Genomic DNA, 24,868 nt, shown 5'->3' with positions numbered 1-24,868 from the left:
TTTCGTGTCATATCATGCTATCACATTTACATTGACAATTGATCACTTATCAAAACAACTTTTGGACAAATGAATCCTAGCACAATATCTAACACACATGTATGCCCGTTTTAACCAGAGCTCAGAGACGAAAGATCATAGAGACTGAAATTGAAACATTGGAAACAACTGAAGAGCATATAACCATGGAACATGAAGATGAGATACAAGTTAAAGGAGAAATAACATAACAAAATATTAGAGACATCAAAAAAGATCCTCAAATCAATAAATTTATGCAAAAATTATTGGAGGGAGAAAAAGAAAAATATTTCCTAATGTTAGCCAAATCTGGTGCTACACTCCCCCAAGATATTGATGTGAACAAATTGACACAAAAGAAACCCTCCCCCTAATAATGAACAATATGAGGATATATTTGGTCTCCAAATGAATGACACATCAATTCCTAGTAATACCAGAACAAATGAAGAAACTTAAATACCCAAAAGAGATTAAGTAGAAATTTTGAATAACGTTCAATCCAATGAAGATACAAGAAGGACTAGAGATGAAACAAGAAAAGATCCAGATCCTCCTAGAATACAAAATCATGGTCATGCAAGAATAAATCATGTCAATAATCCTATCACAACTCTCACACAACAAATACAAACACTGCAAACACAAATTCAAGATATGCAAAGAGAAAATGTTAGAAGATATTCACTACAAGAAATTTGTCCTTATCCATTCAACAAAAATCTAAACATGATACCATTTCCTATAGGTTGTGAAACTCCTATATACGAAAAATATGATGGAAGCACTGACCCTCAAGATCATATACGATAATTTTGCACAATGAGTATGGAGTTTGCATATGACGAAACCTACTTAATGAGATTATTTCCGAAAAGCTTAACTGGACTAGCTATGGAATGATTCTCCAAACTTCCACCTAGAATCAGATCATTCTTAGAGTTGGTGGATAAGTTTGTTTCACAATACTCTTACAACATACAACATGAAGTAACAACGCTAGACCTATGTAATGCCAAATAAAAGGGTGGAGAACCTTTCATGACATTTTTACAGCGATGGAGATGGTTAGCTTCATGATATCCTCGTACAATGCCAAAGTATGAAAAAAGGACATATTCATCGACAACCTAAATGATCAAATGAGTTATTATCTAAAAATGCAAGGAAATCATTTTTTTGGAAAGATGATTGATAATAGAATCAGAATGGAGGAAGCCATGATAAAGAAAGGTAAGCTGAAAATATACAAAGGAGTCCATCCTCCTAACAACAAAAACACTAACAACAACCACAATGATAAGCCAAAGTTTTGGAATAGAAATCGAAATGTCGTCAATGATGGAATAGTGGATAACAACAATGTGAAACCAAAGCAACCGGTTTTTAATTTATCCACTCACTCAATAGCAGCTCAACAAAACAACAACCACCAAAAAGCAACTATCAAAAATTTCTTTCAAAGACAATTTACAAACATTGGTGAACCCCTTGGGTCAGCACTAAAGACACTTCTCTCAAAAAAATTGATTACTTTTCCAGAAGAAAGGAACTATGAACCTCAAATCAAACCACCTTGGTGGAATGATAACCATTATTGTGATTTCCATCGAAACAAGGGACATCACACAGATAATTGTCAGAAGTTGAAACATGTCATCCAAGATTTGATTGATAATGGAGTAATAACTGTGGATGGACATACAACAAATGAATCTCATAAAGCTTTTAAAACTCCGCTTCCAAACTATGAGAAAGGTGAATCATCAACAACAAACAATGGTAAAGGTAAAGCAAAGGTAAACTACGCTCATACATATGATAATGTGGTAAATGTGATTGTATTAAAGAAAAACAAAATCAATAACATGCTCATGCTCATGCTATCACAAGAAGCAAATCCAAAGTTGTTTTGTCGGGTCCTACAACAAACACATCATCTACTGCAAAACAATACAGTCCAGTGGAGCAATTACAGAAAACACTCGCACAAATATCCATCTTAGAACTTTTAAAGCTTTCACCTGCACACAAATAAATTCTAGAAAGAGCATTAATCGATACAACAGTATCTAAAGATCTTGATATTAATCAATTCCAAACCATGGTGGGACACCTCACAACCCCTCACTGATTACCATTTACCAAAGAAGATGACATGTCCTTGCAACATCCCCATAATTCTCCCTTGCATATTGAAGTCATCATTCATAAGACATGAGTTAAATGTGCCCTAATAGATGGAGGAATTGGTTTAAACATTTGTTCTTTGAGTCTAGTCTATGATCTAAGTTATTCAGAAGATGCAGTTGATCCCCGGAAAAAGATCACCATTAAAGGATATGATGAAGAAGAGTGTTCCTCTAAAGGAATTGTGATATTACCCATCAGAGTGGGACCTTTGCAGAAAGACACAGCATGACAAGTTCTAGACTTGGACTTATCATACAACATACTCTTGGGAAGACCCTGGATACATGACATACAAGTTGTTCCATCAACATATCATCAGTGCTTAAAATTTCCCTACAATGGGTAGGAAATCTCGATCTCAATAGATTCAAATCCATTTCAGTATTGTAGTAATCTTAAACTTATTCAAGAAGTCATTGTTCCTCATAATAGGGAGGCATCATCTTCGAACACACAATCCAAGGAACAATCATTTTCCTCTAACTTATCAAGTATGGAAAAACAAATACAGCTAAGAGATTGAGGGAATGGAGAATATTCAATATCACAAATACCACTTTCTCCTAAATCCTTTGGAAAACCATCAAACTCTAAACAACAACCAATTGTGAAATATCTTATGATATTTGATGGAGCATTTGTTAGTGTTCAAACCTTATCAGAGGAAACAAAAGACAAAGATGTACTACAGTGGCTATACAAAGATGAAGAAGTTCAATAAAAGGTCAACAATGTCAGAATACCTACAGAAAAGTATGGAAAAGGATTTAACATTCTCAGAAAAATTGGATACACTGGAACAGGTCCTATAAGAAAAAGAAAAGAAGGTATCTCAGAACCGATTCAACCTCATACTTAGCAAGCTACTGACAAAATAGGCTTAGGGTATGGACAAGTCACTCTACTAAAAGATACATCTTTTAGCCAACAACAAGAAAAATATGAAAATAGACAAGAACAACTGGCAATTGAAAGGGAAGAAACATCAGCTAAGCAACAAGCACAAGCAAACATGCAATGGGAAAAGAAGCAAGCTTCAAATCAACAAGAAAAACAAACCAATGGTACCTCTTAGGTAGCAGTAAATCTCAATCAAAAAAAACATGAACCTGGTATTACTCAAGGAGAGCTCATAGCAAGATTGATAGAACTTAATCTCAGTCCTAAAGAGGTTGAATATAAAAGAAGAAAAGATATAGCCAGAAAAGCAGAAGAAATGCTATATGAACAAATATGTAGATTACAAGCTGCAAGTGATACAGATTCTAATGAATGCGAATGGGATTCCTCTCACTCTAAAGAATTAGCTGAAGAAAATTACTTTGAAGAAGATGTAGAAGTCAATGTAGTTCACACGTATGCAGGGAAAACATTAGGAACTAGTTCACTTGAATTAGAGTCACATTCAACTGACTTGGACTTAATCGAGGACGATCATGAACTCCTTGTACGAGGTCATTCTGATGAAAGTACCATTCTAGACATTGACATACATATTGAAAACTTTGATACATCTATCATGGCCCTTGATATCTTCGAAACATCCCAACCTGAAGACCCCTTACCTCTACTCCACCCTGAACTTATTGATTGGGAAAATAAAGGACACACTGCCATTGATACCTTTCTGAATGACCATGCCATATCTATATATCTTAATGCAATCGAACCCATAACAACTTTCACCAGGAATGTCAGCAACACATCTTCCAGTCAAGTGGGTGCCAAATCGCCAAATCTCCAAGTCGCAAAAGTGAAAACAAAGAAAATAATATCAGGTCTAATGTTGAAAACCATTTCTTGGCAACATTAGATCAAGAAAAAGTAAAAAGAAAGGATGCATATAACGGTGAAAACCTCCTTGAGGTGCCGGAAGATGGGAGATTTGACACTTTACCTAAGCATTATCAAGAAAGTTCATCCATTTTGATTGAACCAACATAGGCAGTTAACATTGGCACAACAAAGCAACCAAAGATTCTACATCTAGCAACTTCTTTGTTTGAGCAATAAATGCAACAATATATAGAATTCTTCAAACGATGACAAATCACTTTTGCCTGGTCTTATGCAGACATGCCAGGGTTAGATCCTGAGCTTATTATGCCTCACTTAAATGTTAGTCCAGGAGCCAGACCAGTTAAACAGAAGTTACGAAAGATGCATCCTCATATTGCTCTTCTGGTCAAGGCAGAACTAAAGAAATTATTGGATGTCGGATTCATCAGACCTGTAGCTTATCCTCAATGGGTATCCAACATCATTCCTATTTCAAAACAAGATAAAAGCATTAGAATATTCATAGACTTCAGATATCTTAATAATGCATGTCCAAAGGATGACTTTCCTTTGCCTAACATCGACATCATTGTAGATTTAACTACTGGACACTCCATGTTTTCTCTAATGGATGGTTTCTTCAGATACAATCAGATCAAAATAACACCCGAAGATCAAGAAAAGACAACTTTCACATGTTCGTGGGGTACTTTCTACTGGAATGTCGTGCCTTTTGGACTAAAGAACGTCGGTGATACATATCAAAGAGCTATGACAACTATATTTCATGGCATGATGCATACATTCACGGAAGACTATGTGGGTGACATCTTGGCTAAATCATAAAACAAAGAAGAACATATAGAGATACTGGAAAAGATATTTGACTGGTTAGAACAATAAAAGCTATAGTTAAATCCTAAGAAATGTGCTTTTGGTGTTACTTTAGGAAAGCTACTTGGATACATTGTTTCAGCTAGAGGTATTGAAGTAGATCCAGCTAAGGTTAAAGCAATCATGGAAATGGCATCTCCCTGAAATATCAGTCAACTAAGATCACTCCAAGGAAGACTATAGTCAATCAGAAGATTTGTTGCTCAACTAGCAGATAAATGTCAACCATTTACACATCTATTGTATAAACATGTTAATTTCAACTAGGACCATCAATGTGAGGATGCATTCAATAAGATCAAGTCCTATCTCATGCAACCAACTGTCCTAATGTCACCAATTCCAAGAAAACCATTATTACTCTATGTATCAACCACTGAAGCATCATCAGGAGTTTTGCTTGCACAACAGGACAATGAAGGAAAAGAACGAGCTATCTACTACATCAGCAGAATACTAGTAGGATATGAGATCAACTATTCACCAACAGAAAAAGCATGCTTGGTTGTAGTTTTTGCTTCTTAAAAATTACGACACTATCTACTATCTCACTCCATCAAATTGATTGCTAAAATTGATCCATTGAAGTATTTGCTCAGCAAGGCAACATTGATAGGACGATTAGCAAAATGGATCATGATTCGAAGCGAGTTTGATATTGAGTATGTTGACAAAAAAGCTATAAAAGGGCAAGTCATTGCAGACCAATTAGCAGAGGCACCACTTCAAGATGATCATCCTTCATAGATTGAGTTTCCCGATGTTGATATCCTAACAGTTACAACAAAAACATGGCAATTATGCTTTCATGGTTTATATACACCGCATGGATCAGGAGCAGGTGTTCTATTCATCACACCACAAGGTCATACAATTCCAAAAGCATACAAATTAAGCTTTCCATGCACCAACAATACAGTAGAATATGAAGCTTTGGTTACAGGCATCAAAATGGCTATAGAATGGAACATTACACAACTTCAAGTCTTTGGAGAGTCTCAGCTCGTCATTAATCAAATTAATGATGATTACCAAACAAAAGATGAAAATCTAATGCCTTATAAAAAGATGGTTGATGATATCAAGAAATACTTTGTAGAAATAACTTTTCAGCAGATTCCAAGAAATGATAACAAAGCAGCAGATGCCATGGCTACACTTGCTTCTCTCCTTCAGACACAAGAAAATCAACAGCGTTATGAATTCCTGGTGGATGAGTTGTTTTACCCTGCTCATAATTGTCTTGATTCCCAAACTATTTGTCACCTTGTTGGGCATGATTCCTCCCGCTATGGCCAAATTTACACATACCTGAAAGATAACACCCTACCTCCAGATTTATCAAAGAACCAAAAGAGAAACTTTATTCGCCAATCCTCCCATTTTACTCTCATCGTGAATACCTTGTTTAAACGAGGTCTGGATAGTACTCTTTTAAGATGTCTTGAACAAGAAGAATCTGAGAAGGCCTTACATGAAGTCCATAATGTCATTTGTGGCACTCATTCAAGTGGTCTTACCCTTTCAAAAAAACTCAATTATTAGCCGACTATGGAACGAGATTCTTTTTAGATAGCTAGAACATGCAAACAATGTCAAATCCATGGGAATTTGATTCATGCCCCAGCACAAGAACTTCATGCTTTAACAGCATCTTGGTCTTTCTGCCAATGGGGTCTTGATATAGTAGGAAAGATAAATCCTTCTTCATCTAATGGTCACAAATTCATCCTTGTAGCTACATAATATTTCAAAAAATGGATTGAGGCAGTACCTCTCATAAATATCACAGGAAAACAAATTGTTGCATTTATCTTGAACTACATCATTTATCACTATGGAATACCAATGACCACTATCACTGATAATGGGCAACCATTCAAGAATCAAGATATACAAGAGCTATGTGAGAAATTCAAGATCCAGCATAGATTCTCCACACCCTATTATCCACAAGGAAATGGGAAAGCAAAAGCATCAAACAAAACTATTTTGAAAATCCTCAAAAAGACAGTGACCGATGCTAGCAAAGATTGGCATATTCAATTAAACCCTGCTCTATTGGCCTACCATACTAGTATTCGCACACCAACAGGTTCCACACCTTTCTCTCTTGTTTATGGATTAGAAGCAATATTGCCAATAGAAGTAGAGATACCTTCTCTACGAGTATCATTAAAAGGTCTTATCCCAAATGAAGAACAACGAGTATCTAGTGTTTATGGTAAAAATGGAAACAACAATATTGAAAGACTTAAATTAGATTCAACCACAAAACCCTAGCCTAACAACAACAAAGATCCACCGTAACATATGAAGATTACCTAAGACAAATGCAAATCAAATGAAATCACAAAGATTATACCATCACATGTCCAATAGGGTTTGGATCTCCATTCTTCCTATCTCCATTGATCTTGCTTGATATATTTGCTCTCAGATTTTATGTGTGCACAAGAGCTCAACAAAGAACAGAAATGTGGTTGCAAGTAGACTTGATTGCATATGAAAGTTTGAAAGCGTAGTCGGGGAGTGCTTGAGAGTGCTAGTTAGGGTTGATAATGAAGGAAGTATCTCCTTATATAGAATACACTATAAGAAATGGAGGGATAAGATTGAGAGGTGTAAAAGATAAATGGTTGGCTAGGATTAGAGGGTAGGTAGAAGAAATAAGAAAATAATGAGAGGGTAGGTAGTGTAGGAATTAAGAGATGAATGACATGTGTCATAGGTGGAAAAGGCTAATGAATTAATTAAATAAATAAAGATTCATTTAATTAATAGAGGAAGTGGGATCAATTAAATAAATAAAAGTATTTATTTAATTTAGGAAAAGGATTAATTTAAATAAATAAATGTATTTATTTAAATGAGAAATAAGGCTAGAAGAGGATAAATGAATTAATTAAATAAATAAAGATTTATTTAATTAATAGAAGAATTAGGCTTAAAATAATTAAATAAATAAAGATATTTATTTAATTAAATGGGACAATTTTAGGTGTCTACATTTTTCCCCTCTTTGAGACAATGCAGCTTGTCGCATTGTTTCAAAGAAGATAAGATGAACTGATACAAAGTTGCCCCAAGATGGGAATGATATACCCCTCGAGAGATTGGATGAAAATGTCTGAAAAGATCGCAGACAATCTCTCGATAAGAAAGAAAGGGCTAGAATGGAATGACAAGATAGGATAGAGTGACAGAGTCACGGGATAAAGAAGACTGACTCGGAAGACTAGGGATAGAGTGGTCTATAAGATAGACTATGAGGGAAAACATCCTCATTGTCATCCACATAACTAAGAGATCAAAGTGCAGAGATAGCAGAGAGCAGTCAGAAGCCAGCAACAATGGCATTGATGCATATATTTGATTGGGTTCACCGATATCAGAGGCCAGCAGATGCAGGAGAGCCAGTGAGTATCACAAAACCTCCTTGTATTCTATTGTATTAATTGTTGTCATAAATGCTTGTTAGGTCATGCAATAAATACGCTCTAGGTATGTCTAGAAAAATGTCAAGCAGGGGGAAAAATGCTAAGGCGCGTTTGTGTTGGTGTCAGGTGTGTCTAGGTAGGATAGGCACGTCTGTGTTGGTGCCAGGTGCATCTGGGTAGGATAGGTCCATCTGCATTGGTGTCAGGCGTGTCTATGATTTCAATAGTGTTTGTTTTCAATGCGAGCATGTTTATGCAAAATAGGAACGTATGTGCCAAACAGAGGCACGTATGTGTGTTTTAAGTGCATCTGTATAGAACATACGTGTTTATGAAGTATGTAAGCATGTTTGTGTCATGAATGTGCGTTTATGTCTTCAAGGTCAAATCAGCAGTTCTGTGATAAACATATGTTGTCGATTGGATAAGTTGTTGAGAGGATACACTCAAACAAGTCCTCTAGGGAAGACTAGGATAGCATATAGGGCTAGGATTGACAATTTTGTGATATAACATATGTTGCCAATCAGGAAACTACTCAAGAGGATATACTCAAGTAGAGGCCCTAGGATAGGATAGAATGAGGCACTTTGTGATGAATAGGGAGTACCAAAGAAAATGACAATTATGTGATAGAACATACATTGTCAACTGGATTAGGCTGAAATTGACAATTTTGTGATACAACATATGTTGTCAATTGGATAAGCTACTCAAGAGGATACACTCAAGTAGATGCCCTAAAAGATAGGATCAAAGCAGCACTTTGTGATGCACAGGGAATACTACCAGGATAGAATGCAACACTTTGTGATGAACAGGGAGTACCACTAGGATAGGAAGCAGCACTTTGTGATGAACAGGGAGTACCATTAGGATAAGAAGAAACACTTTGTGATGAACATGGAGTACCACAAGGATAGAGTGTCATATGATTGATATAAGTACTAGGATAAAAAGCAGCACTTTGTGATGAACAGGGAATGCCACTAGGATTGACACAGTTGATTTGCTTGACTACAAGAGGACCTACCAATGCTAGAGTCATGGGAGAGATTTCCCTCGACTCAGAGTTTAGGACCAGAGCTGACATTCAAGGATAGAGAAGCAATTGAGGCTATGGGATTGCGATACATTATGTATGTGCCTGAGTTTCAAACTTTCATGGGATTGTTGACTACATTAGCTGAGAGATGGCACTCAAAGACATGCACTTTTCATTTGTTGATGGGTGAGATGATAGTCACCTTAGAGGATGTGTACAGGATACTGAGGATACCGATCGATGGGGAGTTAGTTCCTTACGATCGAGAGGGAGATAGGGATGCACTGAGATGAGTGTTTTAGGATCTAGAATTGGAGATGAGGGCAGGACATGTGGCTTAGGACACCATGACAACTACAGGATTGGCACTATCGGTAGTGCTGGCAGGAGTGATCAGCGGGTTCTTATGTCCGGATAGGGTGACACGAGGGTTGACTATGGGATGGGGGAGGACTCTAGAGATAGTTGAGGGACACTGAGCAGGAAAGAGCTCGGGCTATTTGGCGCTATACAGAGGTTAAGACAACACTAAGGGCAGGAAGAAAAGGACACAGGGGCTAGATACGCCTATGTTCTGCAGGCAGGAGAGGAGATAGCCTACTGAAGAGACCTATACTATGGAGTGGTGCCACCAGATCATTGGGCTAGGAGCTTCTGGAGACCATCACAGACTGCGACAACCACTAGAGGGAGAGATAGGAGACAGGCATCTAGCGGTGTGGTCATGGATCCTCCACCACCACCAGATAGAGGGGGCAGGAGAAATGATCCTGGGACGGGTCCTTCTAGGGCTCAGACTCTATCGAAACCAGTCGACTCTGAGGGAGGGAGTTCATCATAACCTTGGAGGGCTCCCTATGTATCAGTTTTGTACCATTTTGTATGATGATGTAGACACCTTCGGTTGATTGTAGCCATATGTATTTTGACATCATTGTATCATGACACTTATGATTTTGATATATATATGAGATGATTCATCCTTGCGGTAGCTATATGCATGTGTACCTATGTGATGTATGTTTCTATGTGATGCTTATGATATGGATGCAAATATGTACATGATGAAATGCAATATTTTTGTTCTTTTATGTTTTATATGTTATGCAAATGTGAGTGTATGAAATGCAGATGAATATGATAATGCAAATGACTATTTACATGATGAAAATGTAAAATGTGTTAACATGTGTTGTGTGCAGGATGTGATGCAATTGTGATATCTATATGTATGTATGAAATGCTAACATGTGGTAATACAGATGCAACTACATGAAATGCAAATATTTTTGGTGTGTCATTATACTCAGTCATGTGGTAACAAGCTACATGGACTCAAGAAGGACGATGGAGGTCAATCAAGAAAGGGGGATGAAAGATAGAAGATATGAAAGTGAAAGAAATTCTTGTGCTTTATCATCATTGAGCTTTATTATAGAAAATAGGTTATGACAATCCAAATATATGTTCGACCCAAAAAGTCATTGTACCTATTTGCATGGAGATCAAACAGTTTCAAACAAGGAATGCCCCAGTTCATACTAGACTCACAGTGTCCTCATATCCTTGGACAAGTCATAGCATTACTAAGAGACAATCCACAGACAACAAAGAAAAATAGGTTACAATACCCCATCCTCACCTTTCTAGTCAAAGACATCCTGGAGATAGAATCTCTAGTTAGAGACATCCCGAAAAAGCTAAAAGACATGTCACCAAAAGATAACATCAAAAGAAAACCAAGACTCGACGCCAACATCCACCGTAGTCCTCAAGTTTAGTGTCTCTTGTCACTTGTATAAGTCTATTTGATTATGGTCATAATGTTTTCATTCACAAAAGGATAAATAGCATTGAACCATAATGTTGTCTGAGTCTGTTGAAATATTTGATTTGTTGAAGCCCATTGTTGTTGTTGTGTCTCATCTGAAACTGATTGAATTCATGCAACTGATAATTTATTGTAGAGAAGATGAAACTTTATTGCAAATCTGTGATGCAAATGTTGCTTTATTGTGGATCGTGTGTGGATAGACTAAAGAAAATTGGAAGAAATTATACTCCTCGAAACGTGTGATGCTCTTAGTTCCACACCCATCACTAGACGTAGGATTTTCCTTAGCCATAGATAGGAGCTTATTTATTATGGATGGAAACGGTGAAAAGGGGGTTATTATGAATGGCTAACCAATCCTAGATAGATCAATAACAAGCCATCATGAGAATGGGTAAGTTTATTATGGATGGATAGGTTGTGAGTGTGTGTAAAGTGAAGGATGAGATGGAATCCTAAAGGAGGGAGGACCAATATTTCTACGCATGGCGTCGGTGACTCAGTTTTCACCATGGTACTTGCCTAGGGCACCACCGAAGTGGTTTTCACCATTTGGACGAATTTATTTCTCTTTACTTTTTTTATTTTTCAATTTTTTTGTGTCACAAGGCGCCTATTTGTCAAGTTTTCACCAGGTAACAATTTTTTATGTTTATGATTTTTTTTGTATTTTTTGAATTTTTTGATTTTTTTGTATTTTTGAATTTTTTTATTTTTATGTATTTTTGAATTTTTTTTTTTTTTTTTGTATTTATGAATTTTTTTATTTTTTTGTATTTTGGAATTTTTTTTTTTTTTTTGTATTTATGGATTAAGATACTCTGAAGAGCTATGTGTAAAACCTGCGAAGGTGCATGTTGTTGATAGGATCCTCCAAAGATTCACCCTCTGGGGTTGAGAGTTGATATGCATCAGATCCATAGACTGTTGTAATGATGTAAGGACCAAGCCAATTTGGTTCGAACTTGCCCTTCTTCTCTCTGTCTTGCTGATTTTTAGGATTTTCCTTGAGAAATAAGTCACCCACCTCGAATGTGTGAGGCTTTATCTTATGATTGTAACTACAATGTTCCTTGATTGAATGATGTGTAGCTCGAGTGACTATCTTCCTTGATAAAGGAATTGAGATATAATTACTAATGTGTGGACTATGTTTGCCCATATGCGTGTCACCTAAAGAAGTTTGGGCATCCTTGATAACAAAGTCCTTTGAGGAAGTTCCGTTAAAGGTCCATTGATGTGATGTATCGCCAAAAGGGAATGGATATGTGAAACAAGTGGATAAGTTGTGAAGGCTTATGACTGCGAAAAGAAGTGAAAGTACGATGGAATGATGGAGACTTAGGATCAACATGTATTCTTTTTGGCTTGAAATTGTAGAACTTTTGCCCCCAGTTATTTTGATTTAGGGGAGATCATCTCTTGTTCTTTTTCTTTTATAGGATTTTTATCCTTGACCTTGATTTTTGCAGAGTTCAATAGCTTTTGATTTTGATTTGAACTAGAGGACTTCTCTTTATTTTTTACTTTTAGATTTTTCTTTTCAAAGCTTAATTTTTGATCCCCAATAAGTAAGGGCTTTTGTGATTCTTGTTGATCCAAGTCTAGGAGCGGAGTGGAAATGGAATGAGTGGATGAAATGGTAAGATTATGTGAGTTCTCAAGAGGGCTGGCAATACGCTCAATAGATTCTTTGTTGGAACCACTCTTAGGACTATTGATATCAAGAGTTGCTTGCACCACTAGAGGAGATTTGCATTCAAACTTAGTAGCCACAACACTAGGTGGTTCACACCCAATTCCTTGGCATTGCAAATTGTTTGTAGGATGTTCCTGTTGACTAAACGTCTTAGGAGATAGTGGGAGTTGATCGACATGAAAGATATACTCACCACATCCCATGTCTTTAATCTTTAACCTTTCTTTGATCTCTTCTTGTTTTGATGCAAAAGCTTTCAAGGATTTTGGATCAACATATGTTGATGAAGGAATAGCCTCTCGATTGATTTGGATCAGCTTTGACGGTCACTTCTACTCCATTGTGTGGGAACTTGATACATCGATGATATGTAGATGGGACTACGCTCATCTCATGAATCCATGGACGTCCTAGCAATATGTTGCATGTGAGCTCTATATCAAGGACTTGACAAACCACATCCTTCGTAACTGGCCCAACTCTGAGAGGTAAAGTGACTATGCCCTTGGATGAGCGCTCTTCGTTAGCATATGCTTTAGTCTTGATTGCATGTGTAGAATTCACAGCCCTTTCAGAATATCCCAATTGCTTACGAGTGTTCAATGTACAAATATTGAGACCGGCTCCTCCATCTATCTGGACTCGTTTTATTTGATGTTTGTGTAGGAAGGCTTCAATGTGTAAAGGTGCATTATGCGGTTGGCTTACAGAGGTGTCGTTAGCTTCAGTGAATGTGAGATAATGAGGAACGGAAAGGTATCCCACCATGTCTTGAAATTGGTCCACGTTCAGATCAGTGGGGACAGTAGTGTCTCTCAAAGTTTTATCAAGGATTTCTTTATGTGCGGGGGATATGCGTAAAAGCTCTAGGATGGAGATAAGCGCAGGTGTCTTCCCTAATTGTTCTACCAGATCGTACTCTAGTTTGGTTGCTAAGGAAGCGGTGTTTTTAGCTGGAGCACCTTGCAAAATGGCCTTAACTTGACAAGTTGTACCATTACATTCACAGATAGGTTTATAAGAAGATCCAATTCTTTTTAGGACAACTTTAGGTCTTTGAGTAGAATTTTCAGGTGTTTTGTCCTTGATGATAATGGTAGAGACATAATTGTCCGTCGAAATGTGATTAACAGTTGAATCATAGTTATAGGATGCTCTGGTATAGTTGGTCTTCTCATCTCTGGCTTTGGCTTTTCCCTTGTCATGTTTAGGGAATGGTTCCTTAAACATCTCATGTTCTTGATTGGATGAATGTCCTTTGATCTCGATGTCACCTCTGTCAATAAGATCTTGTATAATTTTCTTCAAGCGATGACAGTTTCTTGTTTTATGTCCCTTGCTCTTATGATACTCATAGTACTCATCATCATTCCACCAATTTGGTTCAACCTTTGGTTCATATGGAGGATTGTCTGGAATTGTTATTATCTTGTTTGCCACTAGCTTCTTGAAAGTTGATTCAAGTGGTTCTCCCAATGGGGTGTATTTCCTTCATGGTTTTGAAGTTGTTTGAGTATTCACTTGGTTGTTTGTAGAACTTGATCCAGAAAGAATTATTTTGGGTCTTACTGTGTTAGCATCGACAACACCATCATTGACTGTGTTCTTGTTTTTGTTCCAAAATCTTGGCTTGTCTTTTCCTTTAAAGTCCTCTTGGTTTTCTTTGAATATCTTAATTACTCCTTGCTCAATTAAGACCTTTTCTATTGCTAAGCCTTTTTCAATGACGTCCTTGAAGGTGGACAAACAAGCTTTTCTCAAGTCATAACCAATGTCCTTGTTAACATTCTGGGTGAGCATTTCTACCATTTATTTTTGTGGAATTTCACAAAAGCATCTGCTGGCCAAATTCCTCCATCTTTGTAAAAATGATGAAAAAGGCTCTCCATCCTTTTGCTTGGTGTTGCACAAAGTAGTGACTGATATGTTTGTCTCTATGTTGTATGAGAAATGTTGGATAAATTCCTCTGCTAAGTCACCCCATGACTTAATTCTAGGTGGAAGTTGGGAGAACCATTCCATAGCTTGATCACCTAAGCTTTGTAGGAATAATCTCATCAAATATGTCTCTTCTGATGCCACCTCAATGCAAGCTGTGAAAAATTGTCTTATATGTGTCTTAGGGTCTCCTTTGCCTTTGTACTTATCAAACTTAGGTGTCACGAAATGTGTAGGAAAAGGAGGCATTGGAATGATTTTGTCAAATGTATAGGGACATATGTCTCTCATTGTGTAAGCTGGTTTTGGTGTATTATGTCTTCCATTTTCTTTTGTAAGTCCTTAATTTGTTGTTCCAAATTGTTCTTAGGTGGAGACAAATTTCTTGGATCATATCTCCTGCTTGAGCCATCGGGTGGAGGAGGAGAATGTTGCATATATGGATGGCATTGATCATACACATGTTCATATGGAGGAGGTCTATAATGACATTGCGTATATGGACCACTTGGTATAGAGTCATGATGAGGAATAGAATATCTGTGTGTCCATGTATACCATACTCTACAGGCATGTCATGAGTTTGTTCTAGTGTGTTGCCCCCAAATTTGTCCTGGGGTTTCCTTGTGTCAAAATTTTGAGCATGCCTTTGGATATCCAATTGCTTTGGTGGTTGGTCCTTAGCATTGGCATGTGATTGAGTATATTTTTCTGCATAAGACTTCCATAATGGTCTGTGAAGGTGAGTATCATATGCTTGACCATGTGTATGTGGGACCTCTAATTTTTGAAACAAAGATGAAGGTGATTCAGGCACCATATGTGGTCCTCTATTGCCTCCACTATTAGGACTCCTTTGATCCATGTTGAGGTGAGGTTGTTACAAAGGTTGATTTTCCATTATTTGAGACATGTCAAAATCATGAGGGATCTTGGCTCCACTTTGTGCCATTATTTGTAGAAAATATTGTCTATCTCTCCTCATTATTTCCTCAACCAATTGATTGAAACGAGGATCCATAATGGAGTCTTCCACTTTTGTGGAATGTATAGAAAAGCTATCCATATTGTCATTGTGTGTATCATTGTTGTTTGTAGTGTCCATGTTCTCAACATTTGGAATGTTTCTATAGGCATCCATGTCAGGTAATGTGGTATGATCATAATTGAAAAAACCATCATTGTCATACTCATAGGCACTCATTTTTGCGGACTCTTGAACCTCTTTAGCTTCTCTCCTAGATTTTTGGGAATGGGTTTCAACCATAGACTAGGTCTTGACCGAGATGTGTGAGACTAGATAAAAATGGAAAGAGTATGGAAGACCAAGAGTTGGATGGAATGTAAATGAATCTGAGGTGTATTTGCAATGTCCAAAGTGTAAGACCAAGTATGTATGTAGTAGAGTAGGTGTGACTTCCAAAGAGATGATATTTTCTCTTGATGAGGTAAGTTGACGTTGACTCTAAGTAAGACCAAATGAGACCCAAAGGTGATAGACCTTGATGAGGGACCACTTAGCAAAATGTTGTTGTATGTATTGTGTTTACAAAGCAAGATGAGGATGAGCAAGTGACCTTTTGACTCAAGTTTAGACAAATGTGAATGTAATGCAAGGTGTAAAGAAATGATGAACTTTGTGAGACCCAAAGGTAGGTTGAATGCTAGATCAAAATCTAGAGAAATAACTTAGGAAGCTCAAGAATTCTGAAACTGATTGCTCTTGTTTGTTGGAGTGTAAATTTTTCCAATTTGTGAAGTTGTTTGTTGTGACCAAATCAGAATTTTTTGATTGTTTTTCGTGACAAGATGACACAATGTTGATGAGGACTCAATGTTTGCAAGTGTTTAGACTCAAAATGACTCAAATGAAAAGTGTGTTGTTTGATGTAAAAATGTTTTGCATACACTTGAAGACACAAAAGACACAATGTTATGATGTTTGGTCTTGAATGTTTGAATGTTCAAAAGACAAGCACAATTCTAATGGTTGGCCAGGACAATAGTTGTTGATCCCACATGGGGTTTCCCTCGAGGCTACGCTATTCAGAGCGGATACTTAGATGCTTGACCCCATTGGCTCCACCCTCGGCACTCACTTCTCTGGGGCAGCCAAGCATCAGTCCCCACGAAAACTCCCCATGGTGAAATTTTTATCTCTACTAAGAATCGTATGTGTGTGGGCCGCTCCAGAGGTCCGACCTCCTGTCCCAACAACTAGAAGGATTTTGGCTTTCTAAAACAAAAAGGTGCTAGTAAGGGTATTCACTCGTGTGGCCATACAAGTGGCACTTTTAGCTCTGTAAATACAGAAGGCTCCCAGCCGGTAGGGGTTACGCCCTACAAATGATCAAATAAATTTGATCAAACGGGTTTATGGGGAGACATAGTGTCGGTATGAACTAATCAGCACACGTTTCCCATGGCTTTCACCATGGATATAGTTATTTATAGTGGTACGGAAGAGGTGGGTTTTCCTTGCTATCACTTGGGTCGTTCTCTCCTCACTAGTAGTCCTAATGACCACACGGGGAGACAGACCCTTGAGAGATTAAACAAAAAGAGCCTATTGCTCAAGACACAAAAGACACTGGTTCAATTTTAGTGCACCAATTGAAATGTTTGGTAATCTATGAAAACAAGGCACAAAAGAAAGATCAAAAGAAAAACCCTTGCCAAAATTTTGCAACAAAGATTTGTTAGTATTTTTGCAATAATACCCCTCTTGCAAGCACACAAGTTAGGTAAATTTTAGATCCAAAAGACTTTGTGAAATAGGGGCCTTCAATAATGCGTTTTTTGACAAATTCAAAGATCTGATTTTTCATGAGTTCTTTTGCATCATAAAAAACAGAGCACCTGTAAAATTTCAAAACATTTCCAGAAATGTAAGAAAATTCAAAAACGTTTCTAATTTGCTCCAAAAATTATTTTTTTATGAAAAATCATAAACAATTCATAGAAAATGAAAAATGGATCCAAAAAATCTAATTTTTTTACTGGAAACTCCTGGTAGCATTCCAAACCTGCATAAAAAAATTCCTACAAAAATTTCAAGCAGTTTGTGAGATATGATCAAAATAATGCAAAACCCTAACTTTTAAAGATCCGATTTTTAAGGAATTATTTTGCATCAAAATTAAAATCACAAAGAACATATCCTGTGTATAATTTTGAGAGATTTCCAAAAATGTAATAAAATCCAAAAAATTCTCTCAATTTCTCTCAAAATTATTTTTTTATGAAAATTCATAGAAAATGCAAATGTGCTCCACAAACTCTGATTTTTTTATTGAGCATGTCCGATACTGTTCTTGACCTACAAAAAACAATTTATGCCAAAATTCAAAGCAATTTGTGAGATCTGATCAAAATAATGAAAAACCCTAATTTTTAAAGATCCAATTTTTGAGGAAATATTTTGCATCCAAATTAAAATCACAAAGAACAGAGCATGTTTATAAATGAGAGATTACCAAAAATATAAGAAAATCTGAAAAAGTCGTTCATTTGCTCTCAAAATTATTTTTTTATTAAAAATCAAAAACAAATCATAGAAAATTCAAATATGCCCCAAAAAATCTGAATTTTGGATTACAAGCTCTTGATATTGTCTCAAACCTACAACCAAAATTTTATGCAAAAATTCTAATTTTTTTGTGAGATCAGATCAAATCTCTCCAAGATCTTGATTTTGTGTCCAAAACCCTAGCTGCACAAGGTTATTCTCCAAATTGTTTTACAAAACAACAATATAGGGATAGAAAAATTTGCAAAAAAAAAAATAGATCTAACAAAAATCCATGTCCCACTGGGCATGTCAAAATGTTTATGGTAAAAATGGAAACAACAATATTGAAAGACTAAAATAGATTCAACCACAAAACCCTAGCCTAACAACAACAAAGATCCACCATAACATATGAAGATTACCTAAGACAAATGCAAATCAAATGGAATCACAAAGATTATACCATCACATGTCTAATAGGGTTTGAATCTCCATTCTTCCTATCTCCATTGATCTGACTTGATATATTTGCTCTCAGATTTTATGTGTGCACAAGAGCTCAACAAAGAACAGAAATATAGTTGCAAGTAGACTTGATCGCATATGAAAGTTTGAAAGTGTAGTTGGCGAGTGCTTGAGAGTGTTAGTTAGGGTTGATAATGAAGGAAGTATCTCCTTATATAGAAGACACTATAAGAAATGGAGGGATAAGATTGAGATGTGTAAAAGATAAATGGTCGGCTAGGATTAGAGGGTAGGTAGAGGAAATAAGAAAATAATGAGAGGGTAGGTAGTGTAGAAATTAAGAGATGAATGACATGTGTCATAGGTGGAAAAGGCTAATGAATTAATTAAATAAATAAAGATTCATTTAATTAATAGAGGAAGTGGGATCAATTAAATAAATAAAAGTATTTATTTAATTTAGGAAAAGGATTAATTTAAATAAATAAATGTATTTATTTAAATAAGAAATAAGGCTAGAAGAGGATAAATGAATTCATTAAATAAATAAAGATTTATTTAATTAATAAAAGAATTAGGCTTAAAATAACTAAATAAATAAAGATATTTATTTAATTAAACAAGACAATTTTAGGTGTCTACATCTAGATTACAAGAGTTAGAATTAATCCATGAACGAAGACAAAATGCCTTTGATCATTTAAAGGTATATCAACAAAGAATGTGTTGAAGTTATAATCACAGGGTCAAACCACAAGTCTTTCAAGTTGGAGAACTAGTACTAAAAGAAAATCCACGCAACCAGGCAGATCGAGAAAAGAAAGGAAAGTTTGAACCAAACTGGTTAGGTTCGTTTGTGTTCACAGCAGTATTTGGATCAGGAGCATATCATCTATCAACACGGGATGGAGATCAGCTCAAGGAACCTATCAATAGCATGCACCTAAAGAAGTTTTATGTTTGAAAAAGCAACAAAAAAAAAGAGTGAAAAAACAAAAAAAATTGAAAAAACAGTGAAAACCTAGCAAATAGGCGTTATCTGTTCGCTAGCTCTTCCATATATTAGTTCATACATCCTTCCGCTTGCATTCATTCATTTTCCATCAGCATTGTTCATATCTATAATAAAGTCTTTGTACATACGCAGGCATCCCGGGTGGCTTCTTGCCATGGTTTGGATCATTGGGTATATCATACTAAATTTGTTTCTAGGCTTGGGGCAAAATCCTACACCTAGCTGGGGGCAAACTTTTGATCATTTTGAGCTTAATCAAACAGGTAGAACAACACTTAGACAACTTTTATCAAGCGAAAACTAAGACACATCCAACATTGAACACGAGATCAAACTATCAACCATCAAGCTATCACACGTCAATCGAAGCACATCACACACTTTTCAATGGATAATATCTTTTGGGTAATTATTTTAACATGATTGTTCAACTTTTCTATCTTGGTTTTCGCTATCATGATTTCTGAGTAACTCCAAGATGTCTTTGACTAGAGGAACAAGGAAGGAACATGATATTTTTCTTGTCTGTTGTCTGTAAATTAATCATTAATATGTGCAAATTTGTCTCGGGACATGATCATCAAAATATCATTGAAGATATTTTCGATTTGCGTATTGAAATGATTAATATTGCCTGTTTTACGCAAGCAACACTTGGATCATCTTGGTTTAATTATACCTCGATGCTTGCGCTAACTTGCCATATCAAAATCCAGGAAAGAAGTGCTCAGATCATCATGGTTTAATTATACCATTGATGTTTGCACTCACTTCCCACATTTCAAAAGCTCAATGATGATAAAAACACAATAATCCAGTGACTGATCCGGTCGTAGCTTTGCATTTAGCTTGCATTTCATTCTTGCATGGGATCCTACATGCTCATTTTATCCAAGGTTAAATCTATCGCGAGAATCATCAATGCATCATCACAAGTGTATACGCAATCAGACTAATGACTCATATCTCTCCAGATATTGTCGACCCAGCGAAAATCTTATGCTACCCTCTCAACAAAATCAACATCAGTATATCTGAATCTTCCTGCAACTTGATATCAACAAATTGTCAGTTCTTTATCTAATCAACCTTATCAATTTGATCAATCAATCAAATTTAATTGATTTTATCATGCCTTATACAGGATGTATCTTTCTTGAAACCAGACGTTTTGATCTATGTCTTATACAGGATATATCTTTCCTGAAACCAGACGCTTTGATCATCTTTGTCTTATACAGGAGGTGTCATTCCTGAAACAAGACTAAATCTCAATCTTATCAATCTAACCAATCAAGATTTATCAATAATCAAGAACCACATCACCATGATTGTAGAACTCGCATTTTCATCAAACGTAGTTGTAGAAATCAAATCATAATCTATCGAGAAATCAATTTCGCAAAGATCCAAAAACTCCAAAGGTCAATTATCTCAATTGATCTCCCAAGGGGGCATCATCGTATCGCAATTTAGCAATCAAGAACTGGGGCATCCTATCGAACCAATATCATCATAAAAATGAGATTATTCTTTGAATCAACGCGTCATCACACCTCGCTTCAAAGAGGGGCAAAATGTATACACCTAAAAAGTTTGAAGGTAATTAATTGAATAAGCAATTATTTAATTGAATTCATTAGCAATTTGATTAAATTCCCCCTTTCATCTACTTATTAATAAATCTAAGGATTTATTTAATAAGTTCATTTCAATAGTCCTCTTTGATTAATTAATTCTTCCCCATCAAATTCATTTCTTCTAATCTCCTAATTGATTAAAACAAATCAATTTATGATTTGTTGAGAATTAATTAGTATTTTCCTATTATTTGAATTTCTAAATTCAAATTACCCACATGTCTCCTAACTTCTAACCACCTAACCTAACCTCTTCTAAACCTATCCAATTCCATCTAAACAGGGGTTTAATTAAACCTACCTTAGCTTGCACATCCTAACCTCCTATGGTGTGGATACTCTCCCCTTGAGACACATGGCATTCTTGGGCCACATGTCCCCTCTCTTGGAAGCCTCTAGACACTTGTCATCATAGAGATGACAAATGTTCCCTTTCATCCAACCTCTTTTCAAACCTCCTCCAATTTCACCATTTATATCTTCAAACTCAATCTTGATTGTTGATTCCTGCCACCTCACCCCTGGCATTGGAAATCTTATAAATAGACCCCATTTTGGAGCAATAATGATCCCATCTCATTTTTATTTTAGGCATTGTTACTATAGGCATAATATCTCTTAGTATATCATTTGAGCATTGTTGTTATAGGCAATTGCATCTTAGAGATCATTTTCTAGCATAATTGTTGAATCATGTAGCTTAATCATTCTCTTTTCTAGCTTAATTGCATCATTATCATTTCAAATCCTCCATCTAGATGTAGTCAAGTCACTGAAATTTGCTTATCCAGATCTGAGAGCAAATCCACACTCACATTTATTAGGAAGCGATAGATCGATTAGCCATGGTTTTATCTTTATTTGTTGTAAATTCACTAACCATGCTTGTGATGATCTCTTGAGTGTTTTGTGTTGTAGCTACAGGTATCACACTTCACAGGCACGACACTTTTCATATAGATATAATTTCATACATATTACATAAAATTTAGATTTATTTGATATGCTAATTTAATGAATAAAATCCAATTACAATTTTATGATATATCGTATATGTGTAAGATTTAAAGAAAGAAGAATGCTTTCTTTTAATAAACTATTTTGATTAGCCCATTGTGAAGTTCTCCCTATAAATGAGAGCCTTTTTACATGTCACAATCCCATTAACAACATAAATAATTAGATAGCAAAAGTACCATAAACTATTGACATATAACCACATATATATGGTGAACTTAAAATATAAGTATATATTGTCAGATATGGACTGAAATAACAGTTAGCTAAATATGCATGAGAAGAGAACATGTTGAGGTCAAAACTTAGAGTTAATTACATTACAAAGATATTTAAACATGTGTACAGTTGAATAATGATCAATTATGACATTTTTACATTGTAACTTCAATATATTCATATATTTAATAAACATGTAATTATTTATGTATTTTAGAAAAGAAATTCATTTAAATCATTGGTTAATATAAGAAAATTATTTTTTGTAAGAAAGTTGGGAATAGGTAATAAGATAATTTTCATATGGCAAATAGATAATACAATGAATCAATCAATTAGTCAATTGAATCAAGTTAATTAGAGGTGTTGATTTCCATTTATTAAATTATAAACATGGTTTCTTCATTTAACGATAATTTAGTTTTTAAAGGAGGATCAAGTTATCAAAATGTGAAAATGATAAGAGCTTGGAAATGTTATTTGGCAAAGTTAAGCTTATTGTCAAATCAATTGATGAACATATGAATTGTATAAGCATTAAACAAATAAGTGATTTGGTTAGGTTCATGGTTTTAAAGTAAGGAGTAAAGATGGTTTGGTTGAGTGTGCAACATCTTCTGGTGTGCATAGTTACTGCAATGCTTAGCATTGTAGGTAGAATTATAATAATGCTTCAAAAAAAAATGTTAGTTGTGTTTTTGTCTTATGATATATTTTGGACATGCCAAGAAAAGACACAAATATATCCATCTTAAGATATTTAGCTAACCTTACGATTAAGAGTGCATGATAGACAAATAAACATCAAAAGATAAAAGTGTCACTAGAAATTCCCCAATTTCAATACCTCTCATTATCCAAAACTAGTCATAACACCCCTAGTGTCTAGTTAAGGGAAATATAAAATAATGAGGATATGTAGCAAATCAACCATTTAATTATGGATACATAGAAGCCAATATGAAGGATGTGTGATTATATCCCTTCAAGCCATACATGGTGTTCTATTGGCATGGCACAAACTATGCAATAGCTTTAGGAAACCATTATCCAAACCCTAGAATGTACCAAGGCATCATTATCTTTTATACATTATAAATATATTATAATAGATGTTTGGTGTATTCTAGAGACGATAGCCATTCTCATAGTTTCACTCACTCAACTATACACTAAATGACCAATACAGTAATAAACACACACAGTGAAAAATATTTGTATTAACACTAAATCCATAGAAATAATAATCTAGCAAGTCAATATTTAAATCACAAGTTTCATCCCTTGTCAATGCCAAGTCAAGAAAGCCTAAAAAAAACATTTTGAAGCATTGTTAGCAAGTATATTGACTAAATTTCTTAATCAATCTAAGTAGGCAACATGCGTGCATTTGGATTAACGAGCTGACAAAATACTCACGCACTAAAAAAGCGGGAAAAAGTAAACAAAGAAAACGTTCCCTCGTTCCTGATTAAAACCTTCTTGATTCCATCTTGGTAATGTGAACCCAATTATTTCAAGGAAATTATTTTTAAAATATATTTTAAGAGTAAAATAATTAAGTCTAATGGAGCATGGTGTATCGGCACTCGGACATGATTTGAAATCATGTTATTTTTGACTGCGAGGGTTCGAATACTGTTGTCGACATTAAACAATTTGTTGTTTTTAAACTACTAAATTTAAATGAACTTAAAAAATATGTAGAAGATGCAATTGTATCTTGTGGCTGTAGTTTAGTGGTGAGAATTCCACGTTGTGGCCGTGGAGACCTGGGCTCGAATCCCAGCAGCCACAATGGCTTTTCACTATTAGTTTTCCCTTTTTCAAGATTTCCAAAATTAGACTTTTACAAAAGTAAATATGTATTTTCCTTTTTATTTCTTGGTATTATAAAATTCACGTGGGAAACATTATATATTTATAGACAGATATAAATATCAATCATTAAAATGCCTATATATGTTAAAGTTAGTAATTATTTTTGAAGAAAGAGTAAATTTTATTCTATTTATAGGCAAATATAAATACCAATCATTAAAATGTCTAATAATCACTTTTTAAGTTTTTCAAAATCAGATTTGACTTTTTATAAATGTAGATATGTATTTTATTTTTTTTATTTTTCATATTATAAAATAAGTTTGAAAAACATTCA

General features: G+C 35.3%; 1 non-coding gene across 1 annotated transcript; it reads left to right on the top strand.

The window, feature by feature from the left end:
- Positions 1 to 24,435: 24,435 nt before the first annotated feature.
- TRNAH-GUG (transfer RNA histidin (anticodon GUG)) lies at positions 24,436 to 24,507 on the top strand. Its single transcript has one exon. It is a non-coding gene; the product is annotated as a tRNA-His (tRNA).
- Positions 24,508 to 24,868: the final 361 nt, after the last annotated feature.

The sequence above is a fragment of the Cryptomeria japonica genome, chromosome 1, assembly GCF_030272615.1.
Source record: "Cryptomeria japonica chromosome 1, Sugi_1.0, whole genome shotgun sequence".
In the NCBI taxonomy this organism is placed as follows: domain Eukaryota; kingdom Viridiplantae; phylum Streptophyta; class Pinopsida; order Cupressales; family Cupressaceae; genus Cryptomeria; species Cryptomeria japonica.
The sequence above is the reverse complement of the archived record's forward strand: the minus strand, read 5'-3'. Positions and strand labels throughout refer to the sequence as shown.